The following is a 24,967-nucleotide window of genomic DNA, read 5'->3' on the forward strand; positions in this document are numbered from 1 at the left end:
TAAGAAGTTGTTTGCTAAGAGTTTGGTTTTTTTCCAGAGAAATAGACTCATAGAATCACAGGATGTTAGAGCTTGAAGGAAACTTAGAGACCGTTTAGTCCAATCAACTCCATGCTGGCTCTCTCATTAATTCACCAGCATTGGAATTTGAGAGTGATCCTTGTTCCCAGTCTTTCTCTCTATGCTTGGAATCAAATGAGAAATAAGATACAGGGGTCAAACCGCTAGAGATTAAAATAACTTCATAACAGATAAAGCTGATTGGAGAATATGGTTTAGAAAGTACAACCACAATCAGGCTTCCTAACTCTTTCCCCAAGAACCAAACTTATCTTTCCAGCACTGGAAGACTCTGTACCTGCAGGACAAGAACCTGCCCTGGGAAGTTTACTGCGAAGAGGGGAGGAGAGGAGGGCAGCTTGGGCCTTCTCTGGTGCAGGCAGTTCTCAGAAGGATCTGAGTCATGGCACGTGCCCATTTTATTCTCCCAAATTCATCAAGCACATGAGCCACTCCTCATCCACTAAACAAGAGTAAGTAAGAGAGGTGAGTGGAGAGTACTTTTCTCAAAGCTCCAGAAAGGACAGAAGCTCCTACTTTGTAGGGAAGAGTAAAGTGCTTGGAGGGAGAAAGATGAATTCCCCTAAACAAGCCACCATTTATTAAGTGCCAATTCTGCTTCAAGGATACTGAAGCCCAAAGAGGTGAAGTATCATCTCAAGGTCACACAGCTTTGGGGACAGAATAAGGTTCTCCAGATTCCTAATGCCAAGGCTTCGCCATTTCACACTTCTAATCACAGAAAGTCAGATTCATCCAGGGTCGTCAGCATAATAGTAAAAATAATCTCCTACTCCATCATTTAGGAGGTCTTCTCACCCATTCCTCCATCACCACCACTGCCTCCACCACCTCCATCTACATCTTTTCCACCTCCATCTATACGTCCACCACCTCTACCTCCACCACCTCCATCTATACTTCCAACACCTCCATTTATGTCCAGCTACCATATTGCCACTTCTACCATTTCACCTATCACTTCCACCTCTACCATTTCCTCCGTTCTTATCGCCACCTCCCCCATTTTTTTAGCAGGCAGCCAGCACAAACCATTTGGGTGGAGTGGCAAGATGTGAACTAGAAGTTTACCCATACAGCTCTGGTCTCCAGAAGTCTTCAAGATCTTTGAGATCAAAGATCTCCCCAGCTCATGACATCCCCTGATCCCAAAAAGATCATCTTGGAGTACTTTATGAAGATTGTGATAGAGATACATAAACATAAGTACACATGTCTATACAAAAACTCATTGACCTCAAGTACAAATTGCTGTAATTTCTAAGCCATGCCCTAATCTGATAGCTGCAGATTTAGGTACCTGAAGTGTGACAAGATCCATTTAACTGGCATCTCAGCAGTCCTCAAAGCTCTAATGACCTAACGGTTGAAGATATTCAAGTGAGCTGTAATATTGGTGCCAGCCAGTCCTGGTCACTCCAGCATGCATTCCACACCCAGGCCTCTGCAGGCTCCTAGAAGTGCTGCTAACTGCCTATAAAATGGGTGGCCCCGGGGCAGGACTGGATCATCTCTAAGGTCCCTTAGACCTCTACCTCTAAGAGCCCTCTAAGACAGAATTCAAAAGGATCTGGGATAGAAACCATGCAGGGAGATAAACCAGCATTTCAAAATCCAGGCTGAAACAACACTGCCATGTAAAATCACCAAGTTAAAATCTAAGAAGAAACTTAAAGATGTCTGCTATGATCCTGGGCAGCTCTGTTCAGACCCTGCACTACCCTGGTCTGTCAGCCAACCAGGCATCAGTCCCTCACACTGCAGGAGTATCCCTTCCCCCATCCTGGTCACATGGCTGGCCGCCACTGAGCCCACAAGTCAATCTCCAATGCCCCAAATACTGTTCAGCCTGGAAATCACAGAGAGTCCTTCTCACCAACCAAGAGCAACAGAACGAGTGGCTCTGGCCTCCCTGAGATTTGGATTGTGGTTTCCAACGCTTAGAGCTTGAAGGTAAGTTTGCAGCTTGGAGCATCAGAGATAGTAGACAAAGCTATGCAGATAAGGGAAAATGTGCCTTACAGTATGAGCACAGAGTATTTAAGAGTGAGCTGTACACACATGGAGAAGGAGAATAGCATGAAAGCTGAGTAAATCCTCCAAATGAGCATTGAATATTTGCCTTTCCTTTAAAAAATTATAGTGTGTCATCTTGGTGCCTTGAGTTCATTGGTTTGGAACTCACACCAAATGAACAGAAATGACAGGAGACTCATTCTCTCTGACACCCTGGTGAGTTCTCTTTTGTTCTCATCTGATGGAACTGAGACTCTTTCTTCCAGGCAAATAAGTTTCTATTGTCTTTGCCAAAGTTACAAGACTGACTAAAGTATTTATGAAGTATGCAAAACCCCGAGACTTGCTCTTCCCCGGAAAACTATGGGAAAATAGATTATATCTGTTAATGTAACATCTCAGAATTGAAACTGAATAATGGCTAGCCTCCTTTTATTAGACATTTCTGTTGTTAGGTTTTGGATATGGTACCTGGTTTTGTTACTGAAAGTTTGCTTAGGGATATTTTGTTTGCTTGTTTTTCTTTCCTCTCCCGGGGCATGCATTTTAGGGGTCTGCTAAGCCCAGAGGCAATGGATAAACTATCGGTTGTGAAGGTGGCCTTTCTCTGGCTTCTAGCTTAGTTTTTTTAAAGCCCAGTATGACCCCATGTCATTCTTGTCAATTCAGTTCACAAAATAAACCCAGAGGAGCCCTTGGGGAGGTCCTTTTCTCAAATACTTCGGGCTATCAGAGGAGTTCACTGGATACCATGTTGGGCTAGTCCCATGTTCTTAGATAGTATAATAAGGTCAAATGGCTTAAAAGATGGGGTGGGAGGAAAAGCTCCCAAAAGGCTGACTTTTGATGAATGTGGCACAACTTTTTTTCTAGTTTTTTTCCCAGAGATATGAATGTCTAACCTGAAGGATTTTTTACCATATTTTGCCCTTCTTCCCTAATAAACTATTTTGTTCTCTTTGTTTGCAGTGTCTAGTGCAAATATCTGGAACAAAGTGAGTTTGTTGGACTGAACTGATGTGCCCTTGTGGAAGGGAGGTTGGGGTGGGGGTGGGGTGGGGGGAGTGTTTAAATGGCAGGTGATTCAATTACCAGGGTTTTGATGGTCAAAACACACTGTTTGCCCATAAGACTGGCTGTATCACCACCTCCTTGCTGCAGTGGACATGAAGGCTACTTGTGCAGGGGCCCTGAGTGTTCACTGGTGTGGCACTCTTGTCCTTAGCCTTACAGGCTTAAGGCATTGATTTTTGTCAGTAGGGTTTGGAATCGCAGGGTTCCCAGATGTGATTTCACACTGGTGGCAGGGGCAGTAAAGTGGAATGGGGCCCTTAAGTGACTTGGGACAGAAGAGAATTTGGTCTGATCCCTCACTGTAAAGCCATGCTCATCCCCCAAGACAATCTATGATCTAAAGATGGATGGGAGGATAATGGTGAGCTAGTTGGGCAGTGGAGGGGCTGGTATAGGTAAAACTGCTGTTACAAGTTCTTTCATTTGCTACATGCTGGGGCTGCTGTGTTCTAACACAATTCCTTTGGCAACATATTGAGGTGGATAGCTGTACTGGTTAATACTCTTTGGATGCAAGTAACTCAAATCAACTGAAGCTAGCTGAAGAGAAAATGGGGTTTAGTATAAGGCCATTGGGAGGGCTTATGGTTGGGACCTAAGGCAGGGTCTGGAATCCAGAAGTGGAAAGCTTCTTCCAGACCTCCTCTATCTCTTGTTTCTTTGCTCTTCTTCCTCTCTCCCTCCCTCTCTCCCTCCCTGTCTTCCTTCCTTCCTTGGGTCCCAGAAGCAGAGAATCCGATATGATTCTTGGCTCCACCATGCTTGGCTCTGTGACTCAGGAAAAATTACTTAATTTTCTGAATCTCCATTTCCTCATCTATAACGTGGAGATCAAAATTATGCACCTCACTGAATTTTAGTCAGGATTAAATGAGATTATGAAAACAAATATTTGACAGCCAATTAATATATATTATATGAAATGGTGGAGTAGAGCTTCTGTTTCAAAGTTTAGGTCATGATTGGGAATTTTTATGGTGGGCCATGTAGCTGCCAATCAGAGCAGTAATTAATCTAAACACTTTCCATTTGGTCAACACTCTGCTTGAGTTGTTTTAAATGGATGGCTCCCTTTGAAGATGAATCTGGGGAAGCCTGGGTTCTTCTACTTCTGTATACTCCTGGAAGGGAGCTTCTCTCAAATTGTGAGGACGCAGGACCCAGCACAGAGGAGGTGAGGAGGGAATGGTCTCAGCTAGTGCAGAACTGAAAGTTATGCATCTACCTGAATACGAGCTACATTATAGCTCCATACTTCTGTAGCCCTGGAGAGTTTTCATCTCTATTTGCATCTGTATTGTCATTTTGTATTCATTTTTGCTTGGTTTCCAATCTGAAAAATCCATAGAACTTCAAATATGAAAAAACACATTTTTAAAACATGTTGGAAAACTCTTACTTCATTTGTATTATTCAGGAACTATTGACTCCAAGTGTCAGAAACCCAACTCAAACATGAGAAAAAGTAAAGTGAATTTATCAGCTCAACACAACTGAGAAGGCCAGTCAGAATTAACTGACTCAGGGAGTTACAGTGTTATCAGAACTGTTTCTCTACTTTCTTTGGATGCATCCTTCCACAGGGCAGGCGAGATAGTAGCCCCTCAAGCTTATAAGCTTCACAATGCCAGGACCAGAGCAAGAGCCAGAACAAGGCAGTGTTTTTGGATGGCTCAAGTGGAAATGTCCTGGGAAGAATTCTGATTGGTCCAGCTTTGGCCATGGGGTCATCTCTGAATCAATCTCTGGGGACTAGGGAGTGTTTTATTGGCCAGCCTAGGTCACATGGCCTTTCCCTTTTGTGGTTGGAGGTGGTCTTTGTGAGAAAGAGGATTTGTTACTCAGCTTCTCTTTACTCCTCATGCTATGCCTGAGGAGGTGATTTTCAAAAAATCACCAGCCTATTGGAGCTAGCAGTGTGTTCTCACTAAGCTTACCAGTTCACAATGCCCAGTTTGAATGAAAAGATGTGATATTGTTATGTATGTAAACCTCATGTGAAGCAAACTCCATGTATGGTGATTCAGTTTAATAGAAAATATAAATTAGGAGCTATTTCCTTAAAACCATGGTTCTCAAAGTGTGGTCCTTGGATCATCATCAGCAGCATCAACTGGAAGCTTGCTGGAAATGCAGACTCTCAGGCTCCACCCCGGATCTGCTGACTTAGAAACTCTGGGGTAGGGCTGAGCAATCCAGGTTTTAATCAGCCCCACAGATGACTCTGATGCCCACTTAAGTTTGAGAACCACCGTCTTAAAAGTTCTTTTTTTGTAGGTCTCCTGAATATCATGATTCATTTTGAACAATCAGATTTAACCATGGATTTTCAGGGAATACAATTATCACATAAAGTGAGAGCACATATTAAATTATTTGTTTTAAAATGTTTAAAGTAAAAATAATATATAATCATAATTTAAAAATCAAGTAACACATGTAAGAGCTTATAATAAAAACAACAGAACTCCATCTCAGCTTTCTGCACACCCCACAGTTCTAATTCCCAAAGACAGTCACTTGGAATTTTTTTTTTTTTTTGATTATAAATCTATAGTTTTATTAAGACAAAAACTGACAGTGTTAGTATGAAGCTTAACATTTAAACAAAATTTTTACAGAAACCTAACACATGCCTAAAAATGTTTTACAATGGAGTTCTAGATGCAGGTCTAGACGATGTCAGAACTGATGGATCTCATGATTCAAGACAGAGTTTTGGGTTTTAGTTAATTCTTAGGATTAAAATAATTTGTTTTGTTTTAAAGTGAGCCACTGCCCCAGTATGAAAATTTAATCTTCTCCTGAGACCAGGGCTTCTGAAATCATTCAGCTCTTGAAGTGATTCAGTGAACTTGTGCTGTCAGTGACTGAACCCTGCCACCAATGGTTTCAAAGTTCAAAAAACAGAGGCTCCAAGAGTTTTCCACCATAAGAGCACCGGCCCTTGTCTTTCCCTACTCTCCCGCCTCCTATACCACCCTCTGCCCTTCCCCAAATACTTCAGCCAGTGGCTTGGGTGGAGAAGCTGATATTTATAACTTCATAATTGGAAAAGAAAGGGTCTTCTTGTCAATTTCAAGAATTATCACCTCTAAGACAGAATGACCTGCCTGCGTATCCACTCCAATAAGACTTTTCTTCCTCAACCAGTTTCCATTCCACAGACGACAGCTTTGGTAACTTCTTAACTGGCTTAGTCCTTTGTTGGGAACAGCATTAAGCTCAGGCAGGGAACACCTTGGCTTCTAAGTTTCAGGCATTCACAGCTTTTAAACAGTCTCTCACAGTCCTCATTTAGGTTGCCAATGACATTTTTTGAAAGGATGAAATATTCTGGACACAGAACCAAATCATCATTAGTTGTTCTTTCCTTTGTTTCACCATTTCCCCAATCAGGCCCCAAATTTTAACAAAAATGACCCTAACCCATCTCCCTTCTTTCCCACTCCATCCCTCCCACCCCAAATAATAATACACCAGTAATACTCAAAAACTACATACATGCTACGCTGTAAAAATGCAGAGTTAACACTATTGGGAAGAAGGCTGTGGATTGTGGAGATGCTCTTTGAAGACCTATAGTATCTTTTGCTCTCCCACATCCCATTCTGCAAGTTTTGTCCTTCATAGAAAGCCCTTTGCTTTTCTCAGCAAAGTTCAGAATGGGTTGCCTTGAAACACTGACCCTCCTTCCCCTCCACCGGAATGGGTGTGCAAACTATACAGCATGGAACAGCTTTAAAGCACTTGGGCTGCTGGAGGGCACAGAAACTATACTGGCTCTTCAAAGGACATCTTCTCAAGCCACCTCTATGGTGTCAAGACAAGTAGAACTCTTTCTTTCCCCACTTGAAACCCACAGTCAGATGTGACAGGGGCTGGTATTCAGGGGAGTTAATTCTTGTCATCTTTTTTGTCGTCATCCTCCGAGGGGTAGGAATGCCACATCAGCCTTTCCTCATAGAAGGATATGACAACCTGTGGGCACGTTGACTTTGGCTTCCTTGGCAGGGACCAGGTCAGCCTCATCAGAGTTTTTCCACTTCATCAGGAACATGAGTTCTCCACTGGAGTCTGTAGCTCCAATAATCCGCTCGGGTTCCAAACCCGAGCAAAGCCTTGTGGCTTTTCGGACTCTCTTTCTTCTTCTTGGTTTGCTCTCCTCCCCCTTATCTTCTGAATCAGAATCAGCTTTGCGCTTGCCTCCCTCTGATTTATCTGTCTCATGTGCTGTTTTCTGTGGCTGCAGGAACTCGGCGATGAGGTCGGGGCAATCCAGGTTTTCTTCTGGCTCCCATGTGTTGTCCTCATCCGAGAACCCCTTCCACTTTAGGAGGTACTCCACTTTGCCCTTTACTACTCGGCGGTGGAGAACTTTTTCCACCACATATTCTTCTTCCTCTTCTTCTAGCACCTCCTCCACTTTCTTCTGGTTTTGTCTTTTCCCCATGGTGCCCGCCAGCTTTCTGGTATAAAGGATGATGCTGCTCAGAGCAGTGCCCGTGAACCCGAGAGGAATCAGTGCCGCACTCCCGGTGCGTCTTGTCCAGCCGGCCAGGGGAGTGGGGACCAGGAAAGCAACAAGCAGGGTGACCGCGGTCGAGCCCCTCACTGAAGCGGCGTTCCGCAGGCGCCGGCCAACCGCCCTTCCCTCAGCCAAACAAAAGAGCCTGGCACTCTGCGCTGCCGCCACCAGCATCTGGAATTATTTTTTTTAATTGAGAGAGAGGACTTCCTTGGCGGCGCAGTGGTTAAGAATCTGCCTGCCAATGCAGGGGACATGGGTTCGGGCCCTGGTTTGGGGAGATCCCACATGCCGCGGAGCAACTAAGCATGTGCCACAACTACTGAGCCTGTGCTCTAGAGCCGGCAAGCCACAACTACTGAGCCTGCGTGCCACAATTTCTAAAGCCTACGTGCCTAGAGCCCATGCTCCACAACAAGAGAAGCCACCGCAATGAGAAGCCCTGACACCTCAACAAAGAGTAGCCCCTGCTCGCCACAACTAGAGAAAGCTGGTGTGCAGCAACAAAGACTCAACGCAGCGAAAGATAAATAATATAAATAAATTTTTTAAAATTGAGGTAGAGTTGAGTTATAATGTTATAATTTCAGGTGTACCACATAGTGATTCGATAGTTCTAAAGATTATACTCCATTTAAAGTTTTTTTTTTTTTAATAGATTTATTTATTTATTTAGGCTGTGTTGGGTCTTTGTTGCTGCTCGCGGGCTTTCTCTAGTTGCGGCGAGTGGGGGCTACTCTTCATTGTGGTGCACAGGCTTCTCATTGTGGTGGCTTCTCTTGTTGTGGAGCACGGGCTCTAGGTGTGTGGGCTTCAGTAGTTGTGGCTCGCAGGCTTTAGAGCACAGGCTCAGTAGTTGTGACGCAAGGGCTTAGTTGCTCCACGGCATGCGAGATCTTCCCGGCCCAGGTCTCAAACCCATGTCCCCTGCATTGGCAGGCGGATTCTTAACCACTGCATCATCAGGGAAGCCCACTCCATTTAAAGTTATTATGAAATATTGTGTATATTCCTTATGCTGTACATTACATCCTTGTATCTTATTTATTTTATACCTAGTTATTTTTACCTCTTAATTATCTTCCTCAATCTTGCCCCTCCCCCACCCTTCTTTCCACTGGTAACCACTAGTTTGTTCTCTGTATCTATGAGTCTATTTCTGTTTTATATTCACTGGTTTGTTTTATTTCTTAGATTCCACATACAAGTGAGAACATACAGTATTTGTCTTTCTCTGTCTGACTTACTTCAGTAAATATAATACCCTCCAGGTCATTCCATGTTATTGCAAATGGCAAATTTTCATTCTTTTTTATGGCTGAATAATATTCCATTGTGTGTGTGTGTGTGTGTGTGTGTGTGTGTGTGTGTGTGTGTGTGTATTGCATCTTCTTTATCCATTTGCCTGTTGAAGGACAAATGGGTTGCTTCCATATCTTGGCTATCATAAATAATGCTGCTATGAACACTGGGACACATGTATCATTTTGGATTAGTGTTTTTGTTTTCTGCGGATATACACCCAGGAGTGGAATTTCTGGATCATATGGTAGTTTTATTTTTAATTGTTTTAGGAAACTTCAGACTGCACCAATAGTGGGTGCACCAATTTACATTCCCACCAACAGTGCACTAGAGTTCCCTTTTCTCAACATCCTTGCCAACATTTATTACTTGTCGTCTTTTTGACAATAGTCATTCTGACAGGTGTGAGATCATATCTCATTGTGGTTTTGATTTGCATTTCCCTGATGCTTAGTGATATTAAGCACATCTTCCCATACTTACTGGCCATCTGTATATTTTCTTTGGAAAAATATCTACTCAGATCCTCTGCTCATTTTGTAATTGGGTGGTTTGTGTTTTTGATATTGACTTGTATGAGCTCTTATATATTTTGGATATTAACTCCTTATCAGACATATCACTTGCAAATATCTTCTATTCAGTAGGGGTCCTCTGTGGTTCCATACAAGTTTTAGGACTAGTTGTTCTAGTTCTGTGAGAAATGTCATGGGTATTAGGATAGGGATTGCATTAAATCTGTAGGTTGCTTTGGGTAGTATGGACATTTTAACAATATTAATTTTTCCAATTCATGAACAGGGATATGTTTCCATTTATTTGTATCATATTCAATTTCCTTCATCAATTTCTTATAGTTTTCAGAGTACAGGTCTTTCACCTCCTTGGTTAAGTTTATTCCTAGGTATTTTATTCTTTTTGATGCAATTGCAAATGGGACTTTCTTTCTTTCTCTTTCTGATATTATTAGTGTATAGAAAAACAACAGATCTGTATACTAATCTTGTATCCTTCAACTTTACTGAATGTATTTATTAGTTCTAATAGTTTTTTTTGGTGGAGACTTTAGGTTTTTCTATACTTAGTATCATGTCATCTGCAAATAGTGACAGTTTTACTTCTTCCCTTCCAATTTGGATGCCTTTTATTTCTTTTTCTTGCCTGATTGCTATGGCTAGGATTTCTAATACTATGTTAAATAGAAATGGTGAGAGTGGGCATCCTGTCTTGTTCCTCATTTTAGAGGAAAAGCTTTCGGTTTTTCATCATTGAGTGTGATATTAGCTGTTGGTTTGTCATAAAATGTTTTTATTATATTGTGATCTATTCCCTTTGTTGAGAGTTTTGTCATGAATGGGTGTTGAATTTTATCAAATGCTTTTTCTGCATCTATGGAGATGATCATGTGATTTTTATCCTTCCTTTTGTTAATGTGGTGTATCACATTGATTGATTTGTGGATGTTGAGCCATTCTTACATCCATGCAATAAATCCCACTTGATCATGGTGCATGATCATTTTTATATATTGTTGAATTCAATTTGCTAATATTATGTTGAGGATTTTTGAATCTATATTCATTAGGAATATTGGCTTTTTTGTAGTATTTTTGTCTGATTTTGGTATCAGGGTAATTTTGGCCTCAGAATGAATTTGGGAGTGTTCCTTCCTCTTCAGTTTTTTGTAATAGTTTGAGAAGGATACATATTAACTCTTCTTTATATGTTTGGTAGAATTCCCCTGTGAAGCCATCCAGTCCTGGACTTTTGTTTCTTGGGAGTTTTTTGATTACTGATTCCACTTCTTTTCTTTGGCCATGCCACACAGCATGTGGGATTTTAGTTCCCTGACCAGGGATTGAACCCATGCCCCCTGCAACATAAGCACAGAGCCCAAACCACTGGACTGCCAGGGAATACCCACTGAGTCCATTGCAATACTAGTAACCAGTCTATTCAGATTATCTATTTCTTCCTGATTAAGTCTTGGAAAATTGTATGTTTCTAGGATTTTATTCATTTCTTCTAGGTTGTCCAGTTTGTTGGCATTTAACTGTTCCTAGTATTCTCTTATGATTGTATGTCTGTGATATTGGTTGTAATTTCTTGTCTTTCATTTCTTATTTGGTTTCTCTCTCTTTTTTCTTAATGAGGCTGGCTAAAGGGCTCATCAATTTTGCTTATCTTTTCACAAAACCAGCTCTTGGTTTCAATGATTCTTTCTTTCTTTCTCTCTTCCTTCCTTCCTTTCTTTCTTTCTTTCTTCTTTTGGGGGTGAGTCTCTATTTTATTTATTTTCTTTCTGATCTTTATTATTTCCTTCCTTCTTCTGACTTGGGGCTCTGTTTGTTCTTCTTCTTCTAATCTCTTTTGATGGTAGGTTAGGTTGTTTGAGATCTTTCTTGTTTCTTGAGGTATGCCTGTATCACTATAGGCTTCCCTCTTAGAACGCTTTTGCTGCATCCCATAGATTTCAGAAAGTTGTGTTTTTTATTTTCATTTATTACAAAGTATTTTGTGATTTCCTCTTTGATTTTTCTGTTGATCCATTGGGTTTTTAATAGCATGCTGTTTAGTCTGCACGTGTCTGTGTTTTTCCCATTTTTCTTCCTGTAATTGCTTTCTAGTTTCATACTGTTGTGGTCAGAAAAGATTCTTCATATAATTTCTATCCTTTATTTTTTTAATTGGAATATAATTGCTTTACAATGTTGTGTTAGTTTCTGCTGTACAATGAAGTGAATCAGCTATATGTATACATATATCCCCTCCATCTTGGACCTCCCTCCCACCCACCCCCATCCCACCTATCTAGGTTATCACAGGGCACCAAGCTGAGCCCCCTGTGCTATAGAGCAGGTTCTTACTAGCTAGCTATTTTACACATGGTAGTGTATATATGTCAATTTAAATCTCCCAATTCATCCCACTCACCCTTACCCCCTGTGTCCACACGTCCATTCTCTAGGTCTGCGTCTCTATTCCTGCCCTGCAAATAGGTTCATCTGTACCATTTTTCTAGATTCCACATATATGTGTTAATATACGATATTTGTTTTCCTCTTTCTGACTTACTTCACTCTGTATGACAGACTCTAGGCCCATCCACATCTCTACAAATGACCCAATTTCGTTCCTTTTTATGGCTGAGTAATATTCCATGGTATATATGTACCACATCTTCTTTATCCATTCATCTGTTGATGGACATTTAGGTTGCTTCCATGACCTGGCTAATGTAAATAGTGCTGCAATGAACATTGGGGTATATGTGTCTTTTTGAATTATGGTTTTCTCAGGGTATATGTCCAGTAATGGGATTGCTGGGTCATATGGTAATTCTATTTTTAGTTTTTTTTTAAAAATTTTATTATTTATTTATTTTATTTTTGGCTGCGTTGGGTCTCTGTTGCTGCGTGCGGGTTTTCTCTAGTTGCAGTGAGCGGGGGCCACTCCTCGCTGCGGTGTGCGGGCTTCTCTCTGCGGTGGCCTCTCCCGCTGTGGAGCACGGGCTCTAGGCCTGCAGGCCTCAGTAGTTGTGGCACATGGGCTCAGTAGTTGTGGCTTGCAGGCTCTAGAGCGCAGGCTCAGTAGTTGTGGCGCACAGGCTCAATTGCTCCTCAGCATGTGGGATCCTCCCAGACCAGGGCTCGAACCCGTGTCCCCTGCATTCGCAGGTGGATTCTCAACCACTGGGCCACCAGGGAAGCCCCTATTTTTAGTTTTTTAAGGAACCTCCATACTGTTCTCCAGAGTGGCTGTATCAATTTACATTCCCACCAACAGTGCAAGAGGGTTCCCTTTCCTCCACACCCTCTCCAGCATTTATTGTTTGTAGATTTTTTGATGATGGCCATTCTTACAGGTATGAGGTGATACCTTATTGTCGTTTTGATTTACATTTCTCTAATAATTAGTGATGCTGAGAATCTTTTCATGTGTTTGTTTGCCATCTGTATGTCTTCTTTGGAGAAATGTCTGTTTAGGTCTTCCACCCATTTTTTGATTGGACTGTTTGTTTTTTTGATGTTGAGCTGCATGAGATGTTTGTATATTTTGGAGATTAATCCTTTGTCAGTTGCTTCATTTGAAAGTATTTTCTCCCATTCTGAGCATTGTCTTTTCATCTTGTTTATGGTTTCCTTTGCTGTGCAAAAGCTTTTAAGTTCAGTTAGGTCCCATTTGTTTATTTTTGTTTTTATTTTCATTACTCTAGGAGGTGGGTCAAAAAAGATCTTGCTGTAATTTATATCAAAGAGTGTTTCTCCTATGCTTTCCTCTAAGAATTTTATAGCATCTGGTCTTAAATTTAGGTCTTTAATCCATTTTGAGTTTATTTTTGTGTATGGTGTTAAGGAGTGTTCTAATTTCATTCTTTTACATGTAGCTGTCTAGTTTTCCCAGCACCACTTAATGAAGAGACTGTCTTTTCTGCACTGTATATTCTTGCCTCCTTTGTCATAGATTAGGTGACCATAGGTGTGTGGGTTTATCTCTGGGCTTTCTATCCTATACCATTGATCTATATTTCTGTTTTTGTGCCAGTACCATACTGTCTTGATGACTGTAGCTTTGTAATATAGTCTGAAGTCAGGGAGCCTGATTCCTCCAGCTCCGTTTTTCTTTCTCAAGATTGCTTTAGCTATTCAGGGTCTTCTGTGTTTCCATACAAACTGTAAAATTTTTTGTTCTAATTCTGTGAAAAATGCCATTGGTAATTTGATAGGGATTGCACTGAATCTGTAGATTGCTTTGGGTAGTATAGTCATTTTCACAATATTGATTCTTCCAGTCCAGGAACATGGTATATCTCTTCATCTGTTTGTGTCATCTTTGATTTCTTTCATCAGTGTTTTAGTTTTCTGAGTACAGGTTTTTGCCTTCTTAGGTAGGTTTATTCCTAGGTATTTTATTCTTTTTGTTGCAGTGGTAAATGGGATTGTTTCCTTAGTTTCTCTTTCTTTTTTTTTTTTTTTTTTACAAATTTATTTATTTATTTATTTATTTTTGACTGTGTTGGGTCTTCGTTTCTGTGCGAGGATTTTCTCTAATTGCGGCGAGTGGGGGCCACTCTTCATCGCGGTGCGCGGGCCTCTCACTATCGTGGCCTCTCTTGTTGCAGAGCACAGGCTCCAGACACGCAGGCTCAGTAGTTGTGGCTCATGGGCCCATTTGCTCCGTGGCATGTGGGATCTTTCCAGACCAGGGCTCGAACCTGTGTCCCCTGCATTGGCAGGCAGATTCTCAACCACTGCACCACCAGGGAAGCCCCAGTTTCTCTTTCTGATCTTTCGTTTTTAGTGTATAGGAATGCAAGAGATTTCTGTGCTTTAATCTATCCTTTTAAATTTGTTGCGACTTGTTTTGTGATCTAGTATGTGATTTATCCAGGAGAACATTTCATGTGCACTTGAAAAGAATGTGTATTCTGCTCTTTGGGGATGGAATGTCCTGTAGATATCTATTAAGTCCAACTGGTCTAATGTGTCATTTAAGGCCACTGTTTCCTTATTGATTTTCTGTCTGGATGATCTGTTCATTAATGTAATGTGTGTTAAAATCCCTACTATTATTGTATCACTGTCAATTTCTCCCTTTATGTCTGTTCATATTTGCTTTATATATTTAGTGCTCCTATATTAGGTGCATATATTTACAAATGTTACATCCTCTTCTTGTATGGATCCCTTTATCATTATATAATGCTATTCTTTGTTGTTTATCATAGACTTTTTTTTAGGGTCTACTTTGTCTGACATAAGTATTTCTACCCCAGCTCTCTTTTCATTACCGTTTGCATGGAATATCTTTTTCCATCCCCTCACTTTCAGTCTTTGTGTGTCTTTAGCTTTGAGGTGAGTCTCTTGCAGGCAGCATATAGATGGGTCTTTCTTTTAAAATCCAATCAACTACCCTACATCTTTTGATTGAAGCTTTTAGTCCATTGACATTTAAAGTAATTATTAATAGGTGTATATTTATTGCCATTTTGTTACCTGTTTTTGTAGTTCTTCTCCGTTCTTTTCTTCTTCTTTTAGTCTTAACCCTTGTGGTTTAACAATTTTCTTTAGTGTTATGTTTGTGTTCCTTTCTCTCTAGTTTTTATCTATTATAGGTTTTTTTCTATTATAGGTTTTTGATTTGTGGTTACCATGGGGTTCATATATGTTGACCTATAACTATATCTACTTGTTTTAAACTGGTAATCATTTCACTTTAAACACACTCTAAAAGATCTACATTTTTCTACTCCCCCACCATGTTTTGTGTTTTGGGTGTCATATTTTACATCTTCATGTCTATGCCTTAACTGTTTATTATGGTTATAGTAAACATATAATAAACATAACTGTTTATTATGGTTATTGATTTTTACAATTTTTGTCTTTTAACCTTCATGGTAGGATATTTAAATGATTGATCCTCAGCCTTTACTGTATAGTTGCCTCAGTGTTTACTGTATAGTTGCCTTTACCAGTGGGATTTTTCCCTTCCTATAATTTCTTATTTCTTGTTGTAGCCTTTTCTTTTCTACTTAGAAAAGACCCTTTAACATTTCTTTTAAGGTCAGTTTAGTATTGATGAACTCTTTTAGTTTTTGCTTGTCTGAGAAGCTCTTTATCTTTCCTTCAATTCTGAATGATAACCTTGCTGGGTAGAGTGTCCTAGGTTGTAGGGTTTTTTTCCTTTCAGAACTTAAACTATATCATGCCACTCCCTTCTGGCCTACAAAGTTTCTGCTGAAAATCAGCTGATAGCCTTCTGGGGTTTCTCTTGTATGTGACTCCTTTTTTTCTTGTGGCCTTTAGAAGTATCTCTTTAAATTTTTGCCATTTTAATTATAATATGTCTTGGTGTGGGTCTCTTTGGATTTATCTTCTTTGCGACTCTCTGTGATTTCTGTACCTGGATATCTGTTTCCTTCCTCAGGTTCAGGAAGTTTTCAGCCATAATTTCATGAAACACATGTTCTACCTTTTTCTCTTTCTCTTCTTCTGGGACCCCTATAACACGAATATTAGTATGCTTGATGCTGTTCCAGAGGTCCTTTAAACTATTCTTGTTTTTAAAAATTTGTTTTCCTTTTTGCTCCTCTGATTGGGTGATTTCCATTATTTTATCTTCCAGATCACTTATGTGTTTTTCTGTATCACCTAATCTGCTATTAATTCCCTTTAGTGGCTTTTTCATTTCAGTTATTGCATTCTTCAGCTCTCCCTGGTTCTTTTTCATATTTTCTAGTTCTTTGTTAAAATGCTCACTGTGTTCATCTATTTTTTTCCCCAGTTCATTTAACATTTTTATTCTTATTGTTTTGAACTCTTTATCAGTAAATTATTTAGCTCTGTTTCATTAGGGTTTTTTCCTGTTTTTTTTTCCTTCTCTTATTCTTACATTTGAAACATAATCTCCTGTCTTCTCATATTGTTTATCTTTCTCTGTCTTTATGAAATTAGGTGAACAGTTACTTATCCTGGTCTTGAAGGCATGTCATTGTGTAGGAGCTCCCTGTGCAGCCTGTGTGTGCCCAGTGGCTTTGGTGGGAGAGCTGGATCTGAAGTAAGCAAAGACAGTATCTTCCCAGGGTGTGCTGGCAACCACAACCTTGGTGGGAGGTAGGGATGGAGTTGGAGGGGCTACAGCCAGAGTCTGGTTGAAGCCATGGCTTATCCTATGCTCAAGCAGGAACCCTGAGGGAGTTTCTCCCATGTGTGATGGCCTTCACTGAAGGCATGCCTGGGATCTGAGGGCTTGGGGCTGCACTTCTGTGCTGGTTTCATTCTTTCCCCAGTGTGCACACCTTGGTTATAGGCTGGATTGGGGCTGGTGGGGTTGGTGCCACACTGCTGGGATGGCCCTGCACCCTCCCAAGTGTGCACAGAGATGTGTGCCTCAGCAATGGTGGTCTCTGCCCTGGAGCTAGCTTCACTCCTTCCAGGTGTGCAGATCCTGAGCAGATTGCTTCTCCTCCCTTCCTACCAGATTCCATGTGGATCTTTCTTTACAACTTGGTTGTAGAAGAGCTGTTTTGCTAGTCCGCAGGTCAAGTTCAGTGAGATTCACTCTATATATAGTTGCAGGGTTTTTTGTTCTGTTTTTGGCCGCACTGTGCAGCATGCAGGATCTTAGTTCCCCAACCAGGGATCAAACCTGTGCTTCCTGCAGTGGAAGCATGGAGTCTAACCACTGGACCACCAGGGAAGTCCCTATATAGTTGTAGTTTTCTTCCCCCCCCACTGAGGAAAAATTTTAATGTAATAAAGATTCTGAAGGCAGTTCATTTGTTCATTTGTTGGTTCATAAAGTTAGTAAATATTTCTTCTTTCTTGAATTTCATTTTATGTATATTTTTATACAGCAGGTTCTTATTAGTTATCCATTTTATACATATTAGTGTATATATGTCAATCCCAATCTCCTAATTCATCACACCACCACCACCCCCTGCCACTTTCCCCCCTTGGTATCCATACGTTTGTTCTCTACATCTGTGTCTCTATTTCTTAGTTGTAGTTTTGATGTGTTCATGGGAGGAGGTGAACCCAGTGTCTTCCTGCCTGCCATCTTGATCTCTCACTTGGAATTCTTTTAGGTTTTTTTGTTGGTTACCTACACCCCTCTAAAAAATAATAATAATAATAATAATGATAATAAATCTCCTGCTAGTTATCAGAGTTAGATATCAGTCACCTACAGGTGACTATTTAACTATCATACACAACACCCATCTCCTCTTCTTTATCCTCCCAATGTAGATATATCATTGCTGTTTTTAGTTAAAAATCAGTGTTTATGCTCTTATGATTATGTATATACCATAATCACATTTTATTTCTTACAGTTTTAATTTTCCCTGGTGTTCCTAATTGCCTTTCTTTTTCTTTGCACTTTTTTTTAAAATTTTATTTATTTATTTTTTGGCTGCTTTGGGTCTTCATTGCCGTGCACAGGCTTTCTATAGTTGCGGCAAGTGGGGGCTACTCTTTATGCAGTGTGTGGGCTTCTCATTGCAGTGGCTTCTCTTGTTGTGGAGCACAGGCTCTAGGCATGTGGGCTTCAGTAGTTGTGGCACGCGGGCTCAGTAGTGTGGCTCGCAGGCTCTAGAGTGCAGGCTCAGTAGTTGTGGCACATGGGCTTAGTTGCTCTGTGGCATGTGGGATCTTCCCAGACCAGGGATCGAACCTGTGTCCCCTGCATTGTCAGGTGGATTCTTAACCACTGCACCACCAGGGAAGTTCCTCTTTGCACTTTCTGTCTTTGTCACTTCCTTAAGTTGTTTCAAATTCTCAAGGAGTGTATAAAGTCTCTTGAATTTCATCTTTCCCTTGGTGGTTCCTTCTGAAACCTCATTTTTAGCTGTTTTGAGGACTGACTGCTCTCTAGGGCTATATCACAGCTGTTGTCCAGGGACCTTCCTTCATTATTCTTCTGTTTCAACCCCTCTCTCCTGGATCCCATTGTCTTCCCCTTCTTTGTTCATGGAGGTAATATATATTATACATACATAACTTCCTAAGAAGATATGAGAGAGAAGTGAAATTATTTTTTGCATATCCTAAACTGTCTTCTACCCTCACTCTTGACCGGTGGTTTGGCTGAATAGAGAATGCTAGACTGGAAACTATTCTCCCACAGAATTTTGAAGGCATTGGTCCGGCATCTTCTCTTGTCTAAGTTCCTGAAGAGCAGTCTTCTGATAGTCTGATTTTTATTCATTTATAGGTGACCTGTTCCTGTTTCTTTAAAAGTTTTTAGGACTTTTCTTTTCTTCACACTTAATATTCTAAAATTTCATAATGACATATCAAAGTGTGAGGATTTTTCTTCGCAATCATTCTTTGTGTAGAGTACTCAGTTGGCCCATTTTATTTGAGACTACTATGTCATAGTGTTGGGGAATTATCTTATTTATTATTTATCTTATTTATTTAAAAAATTAAAACTTTAATAATAAAATATTTCAAACCTGTAGAATGATAGTTATATGTCATTGTCCAGAATTAGCAGATGTTAACATTTTATCATATTTGCTTCATATCTATATCTATCAAAAATATCAAAGATACAGCTGAAACATCACCATTAAACCTTACCTGTCCCCAGATGTAAACTGAAGTTAGTGTGTCTCATTCCTCTGCATGATTTTATGCTTCTATTACTTATAAATGTAGCAATAAATAACATTGGCAGTGTTTTGTGTGTTTTAAAGTTTTACATAAATAATGTCATTTTGTTTGTATCTTTTTACAACTTGCTTTTTTAATTCATTATGTTGCTGAGCTTTATACACGTGATACATAGAGATCTAATTAATTCATTTAAACTCCCTATAGCTTTCCATTATGTATCAGTTAGGAAGACCTTCAGCTAAAAGTAACATAAAACTTGGCTAGTAGTTTAAATATACTAGGTAGATTTTTTCTTTTCACATAACAGGAAGACCAGAGATAAACAGTCTAGAGCTCAGTGATTTTATCAGGAGCCCAAGTTTATTCTAGCCTTCTGCTTTGTCCTTAGCCTGTGCCTTTGGTTTTCATACCTGTCACATAATTGTTGCAAGATGACTGCTTCATCTAGAAGTCTCATGCCTAGAGTCTGTGCAGGAAAAGGGGGAAGGTAAAGGGCAAAACATGCATTCTAACTGTGTCTGTCACTTTTTATTAGGGAGATAGATAAAAGTTTTCCTGGAAACCCTACCCAGTAGACTTCCATTAAATCTCATTGGCTCGGTAGGGTAGGGTCACATGACTACTCCTAAGATCATTTACTGGCCAAGGGCCATAAGATTACAATGAATGGTTTAGACAGATCACAATTTATGTCTGCGGTTGGGGAAGGTATGTATAGCAATCAAGGGCCCTGTGTCTCTACCTGAGCAAAATGGGGTTCTATAAACAGGCAAGGAGAGGAAGGAACGAACGTTGGAAAGTGTAGCAGACACTTCTAGATGAGCACTGAGTGCCCATTCTCCCTGTTTTCCTTACTAGCAGAACCCAATCTTATTTGCCCAGAGTCTTTTAATTCAGCTGTGGTTTTGAGTAACAAAAAAGTTAACTATAAATTTAGTGGTTTAATTTTTCACTGTAAAAAGAAGTCCAAGTGTGGGCTGTCCAGTGCTGGTAGAGTGGTTCACTGAAGATGTTAAGGACACAGGCTCCTTCGTCCCTTGTATCCATAGTCAGCATATAGCCTTCACTCCCATGATGACAAGATGGCTGCTGCACTTCCAGGCATCATGTTCCAGGCTCTAGATATAAGGATGAAATATAATTTGCCAGATATAATACGGTTTACCAGATAAAATACAATTTGCCCAGTTAAATTTGAATTTCAGATGAACAGTGAATAGTTTTTTAGTATAAGTAAGTCTCAAATAGTGCATGGGGGGACTTCCCTGGTGGTGCGGTGGTTAAGAATCAGCCTGCCAATGCAGGGGACACGGGTTTGAGCCCTGGTCGGGGAAGATCCCACATGCCACAGAGCAACAAAGCCCATGCGCCACAACTACTGAAGCCCGCACGCCTAGAGCCCGTGCTCCACGACAAGAGAAGCCACCGCAATGAGAAGCCTGCTCACTGCAATGAAGGGTAGCCCCCACTTGCCGCAACTAGAGAAAGCCTGCACGCAGCAACAGACCCAACGCAGCCAAAAATAAATAAATAAATAAATTAATTAATTAAAAAATAGAGCATGGGGTATACTTATACTAAAAATTATTTATTGTGTATGTGAAGTTCATATTTAACTTGGAGAAACTGTATTTTTGTTTGCTAAATCTAGCAACCCTATTCAGGGAGGGAGGAAGAAGAAGGAATAATGAAGGGGGTTTCTTTTGGAGAGGATTTATCCAGGAAGGGAATCTTTCTCCAGGTTCTTTCACCTATATCTCTTTAGAGAGGGATTGCTGAAGGGCATCTGGGGGAAATGATTATTTTCAGTTGGCCACATTGCTTCCCTGAACAAAATAAGAACAGAAGAGGGGACAGACATCAGGCAGGTAGCTAGCAGTGTCCTCCACACGTGCCTCCATGCACACAGCCCCACTTTGTTTCCCCATCATCCCCAAATAGTTATATCCAGTGGGGACGTTCAAAATATTTCACAACCAATATGGCACCAACACTAACCAATAAGAATGGATACCAGCCACAAACAGAAGCCATACTGGTGCATATTAGTGGAAAACCAACTTTGCTTATATCATAATTTTTCTTAAAATTAAGATTTATTTTTATTTATTATGACTGTATAAATTTTGCTCACAGTTGACTTGCATAATGTACCATGATTACTTTTCCTTTCTACAATTCTTTATTCTTGGTAGAATCTCGGTACCCTGTTGAAATAGTCAAATACATCCAGATAATTGATCAGTTCTAGGTTCTCCTTGGAGACATCCTGTCCAGAGCCTGATCTAAGATGCACCTGTTGCTCCCTGGACTGCTGCACAGCTCCCCTCCTAGGACCTACCTGTGCCAATCTTTTGTGGTGAATCCCATTTCCCAGATGCCATATTCCTTTCTTTGATGTTCCTTCATCTTGGTTCAATCACTTCCTGAGAAAATTTTTGAGACATTTCATGTCTGAAAATGTCCTTATTCTACTCTCACATTTGATTGATAGCTTAATTAGGACTGGAATTCTAGGTTGGAAATAATTTTTCCTCAGTTTTGAAGGCATGAATCCCTTGTCTTATAGCTTCCACTGTGGCTATTCAGAAATCAATGCCAGTTTTCATGGTGGATTATCTGTAGGTGAATTATATTCTTATTCTGGAAGCTTTTAAGGTCTTCTCTTTATATGTAATATTCTAAAACTTCATGATGATGTGAGTTGGAGTGGATTTTTTGTATGTATGCATGTATGTATTTATTTTCGGCTGTGTTGGGTCTTCGTTGCTGCGCACGGGCTTTCCCTAGTTGCGTAGAGCGGGAGCTACTCTATTGCAGTGCACGGGCTTATTGTGGTGGCTTCTCTTTGTTGCAGAGCACAGGCTCTAGGCACGTGGGCTTCAGTAGTTGTGGCTCACGGGCTCTAGAGTGCAGGCTCAGTAGTTGTAGTTCACGGGCTCTAGAGCACAGGCTCAGTAGTTGTGGCGCATGGGCTTAGTTGCTCCATGGCATGTGGGATCTTCCCCGACCGGGGCTCCAACCTGTGTCCCCTGCATTGGCAGGAGGATTCTTAACCACTGAGCCACGAGGGAAGTCCTGGAGTGGATTTTTTTTTTTTTTTAATTATTTTTCTGAGCTCTCAGCAGCCCCTTTCAATCAGGAGATTCAAATCCTTCAGTTCTGGGAAGTGTTCTTATGTCATTTTCTTAATAATTTCCTCTCTACCATGTTTCCTGATTTCTCTTTCAGAAACTCCTACTACTTTGATTTTGGAACCCCTGGATTGATCCCCTGATTTCCTTGTCTTTTTCCTAAAATTTTTCTTTGTATTTGTGCTCTGTTATCTGATGTATTTTTTCAACTTCATGTTCCAACTCTTGTATTGAAAGTTTTCTTCTAACATCTCTTTAATTTCCAAGAGTTCTTTCTTATTCTTTAAAAGTTCCAGGTTTATAGCATTCTGCTTTTCTTTTTGTCATGGATACAATGTTTTTTTTCTAGTCCACTTGAAGATGTTAATTATATGGTTTTTAAGTGGTTCTTTGGCTGCTTGCAGTGCTCCTGTTTTCTTGGACTTTGTCTTTTCCTGTTTGTTTTGGTCTGTGTCATTCTGATGATTCTGCTGGCCATCATAATTTGGAGAGGAGCTGCTAAACAGCTGTTTGACAGCCTGGACTTCTTGAATGATAGACTCAAGGTGGGCAATTGGGTGGAGCCCTAACCATTTTGTTAGAGATCTCCAAAATGTCAGAATATTTAAGTCCTCCAATCTCCTTCCTGGAGTGTGTAAGCTTCATTACTGTTCTAGGAGAGGGCTGAGTGGCTCACTATCTTTAATTAAATCCTTTTTTCCCCCAGTGAAATGACACCTTCTTGCTCTCAACTATCCAAGGGCCATGTGAGTTAACTTTCCATCTTCTGGGATAGGGGAGCCATTCTAGGAGACTGAACCTAGGAGCAAGATCTGAGGGTTTAACTTAGTCCTTATGAAGATTTTCAACCAACTCTCCTGTTTTCGGCCCCATTCTCTCTCCTGGTGTTCAGGTGTAACGACTACCTCCAGCTCCCCTTTCTCTACTTTTGAGAACAATTTTGTATAAGTTAGAGACTATATATACTTGAAGGTTCAGATAAAACATTAAAAAAAAACAAACTATATGCTTCTGGTGTTTATTTTTCTTCTCATTACAGAAAATTTTCAAACTTAATAAAAATAGAAAAAATAATATGATGATCCTTTTGTCCCTACAAAGCAGCTTCAATAATTATCAATATATGACTGGTTGTGATGCCTTTCCCGTAACCATTTCAGTTATTGGTTAATTCGGAGTTTCTAATTCTTTAAAGTTATTTGATCGTTTCTATTACTTTTCTAATCAACTATCTGTTTATTAGCCTTGTGACTAAGAGCTATAGTTCCAGAAACAGGCAGTCTGGGTTTGAATTGCTGTTCCCCCCTTTGAGCAGTCAATTATGCCTTCTGTGCCCCAGTTTCCTCATCTGTAAAATGGGAACAACAATGTTACTTATAGCGAAGATTCAAGTAAGTCATACACGCAGAGCAGAGCATTTAAAATAATGCCTGGCACATTGCAACAGTAGCTGTTATTATTATCTAAGTTAAAATGTATTGGCGTGAAGTTTTTCATGGCATTCACTTATAATTTTTAAATTCTCTACTATATTTTTAGTTACATCCCTTTTTCATTCCAAATCTTGTTTATGTATGAATATTCTCTTCTCTTGTTGATTAGTCTTGCATGGTTTGCCTATTTTAATAATCTTTTCAAATAATTGCCTTTAGATTTATGAACCACCTCTATGCTCAGTTGCTTTCTATTTCATTATTTGTTGCTTTCATCTTTTATATTTAAGTTCTTCTACTTTCTTTTCTCTCTCATTTTCTTCTAGGTTCTTTAGTTAAATGCTTATCACATTTATTTTCCTTCTACCTTCCTCTCTCCCTCCCTCTTTCTTTCCTTTCTCCATTTTTTCTCAAAGTATATTGTATCCCACAAGTTTCAAGTTGTAATTCAAGTCTAAATATGTAATAAGTTCCATTGTGATTTCCTGTTAAGCCCATCATTAGAAATTATTTTTAGTTTCCAAATATATGTATATATAATATATTTATTATACACATATATATAAATATATATTTATATATTTATTTATATATACAGTCATTCCTTGGTATCTGTGGGGCATTTGTTCCAGGACCACCCACTCCATACCAAAATCTGCGATGCTTAAGTCCCTTATATGAAATGGCATAGTATTTTTGTATAAACCAAGGTACCTCTTCCTGTATGCTTTAAATCATCTCTAGATTACTTATAATACCTAACAATGTAAATACTATGTAAAAAGTTGTAAATACAATGTAACGTTATGTAAATAGTTGTTGGTGTGTGGCAGTTTCAAGTTTTTCTTTTTGGAACTTTCTGGAATATTTTTTAAAAATATTTTTGGTTCATGGTTGGTGGAATTCATGGATGCAGAAGCCACAGATAATCTGTATAGTTTTGGGTTTTTTGTTTTTTGTTTTTTTACTGTAGAAGTATGATACAGATTCTTTAAAATTTACTAAGGCTTTCCTGAGACCTAGTATATGTGCTCTCTTTGTAAACGTTCCATTTGTACTTGAAAAAGAAGTGTGTTCTCTTATATATATATCTCCCCAACATATATATATTTGAGATTCCTCAATTTGTTTATATGTTCTTTGTCTTAATTTTTTTCATCTGCACTAAGGTCTTCTGCTATGAGTATGAATTTGACCATTTCTCCTTGAAATTTTACCTTTTTGTGTCATATACATTTTGAGGCTGTGTTCATCTTTTACTTTATA

At 39.8% G+C, this 24,967-nt stretch overlaps 1 protein-coding gene and 1 pseudogene across 4 annotated transcripts in view; one reads left to right on the forward strand and one right to left on the reverse strand.

The window, feature by feature from the left end:
- SLC4A5 (solute carrier family 4 member 5) overlaps positions 1-24,967 on the forward strand; it is a 147,609-nt gene that overhangs the window by 25,587 nt on the left and 97,055 nt on the right. The window contains exon 2 of one of the 3 annotated variants that reach the window (XM_082427121.1): positions 341-4,345. The exons of the other annotated variants lie outside the window; for them this stretch is intronic. The gene's annotated coding sequence lies outside the window, so the exon portion shown is untranslated. The remainder of the gene's footprint in view (positions 1-340; positions 4,346-24,967) is intronic. 3 annotated transcript variants of the gene reach the window in all.
- Positions 4,337-24,959, reverse strand: LOC309643962 (chromobox protein homolog 1 pseudogene; annotated as a pseudogene). The gene has a single exon. The product of its transcript is annotated as a chromobox protein homolog 1 pseudogene (transcript).

This window comes from Balaenoptera physalus (genome assembly GCF_965194825.1).
Source record: "Balaenoptera physalus genome assembly, chromosome: 15".
In the NCBI taxonomy this organism is placed as follows: Eukaryota; Metazoa; Chordata; class Mammalia; order Artiodactyla; family Balaenopteridae; genus Balaenoptera; species Balaenoptera physalus.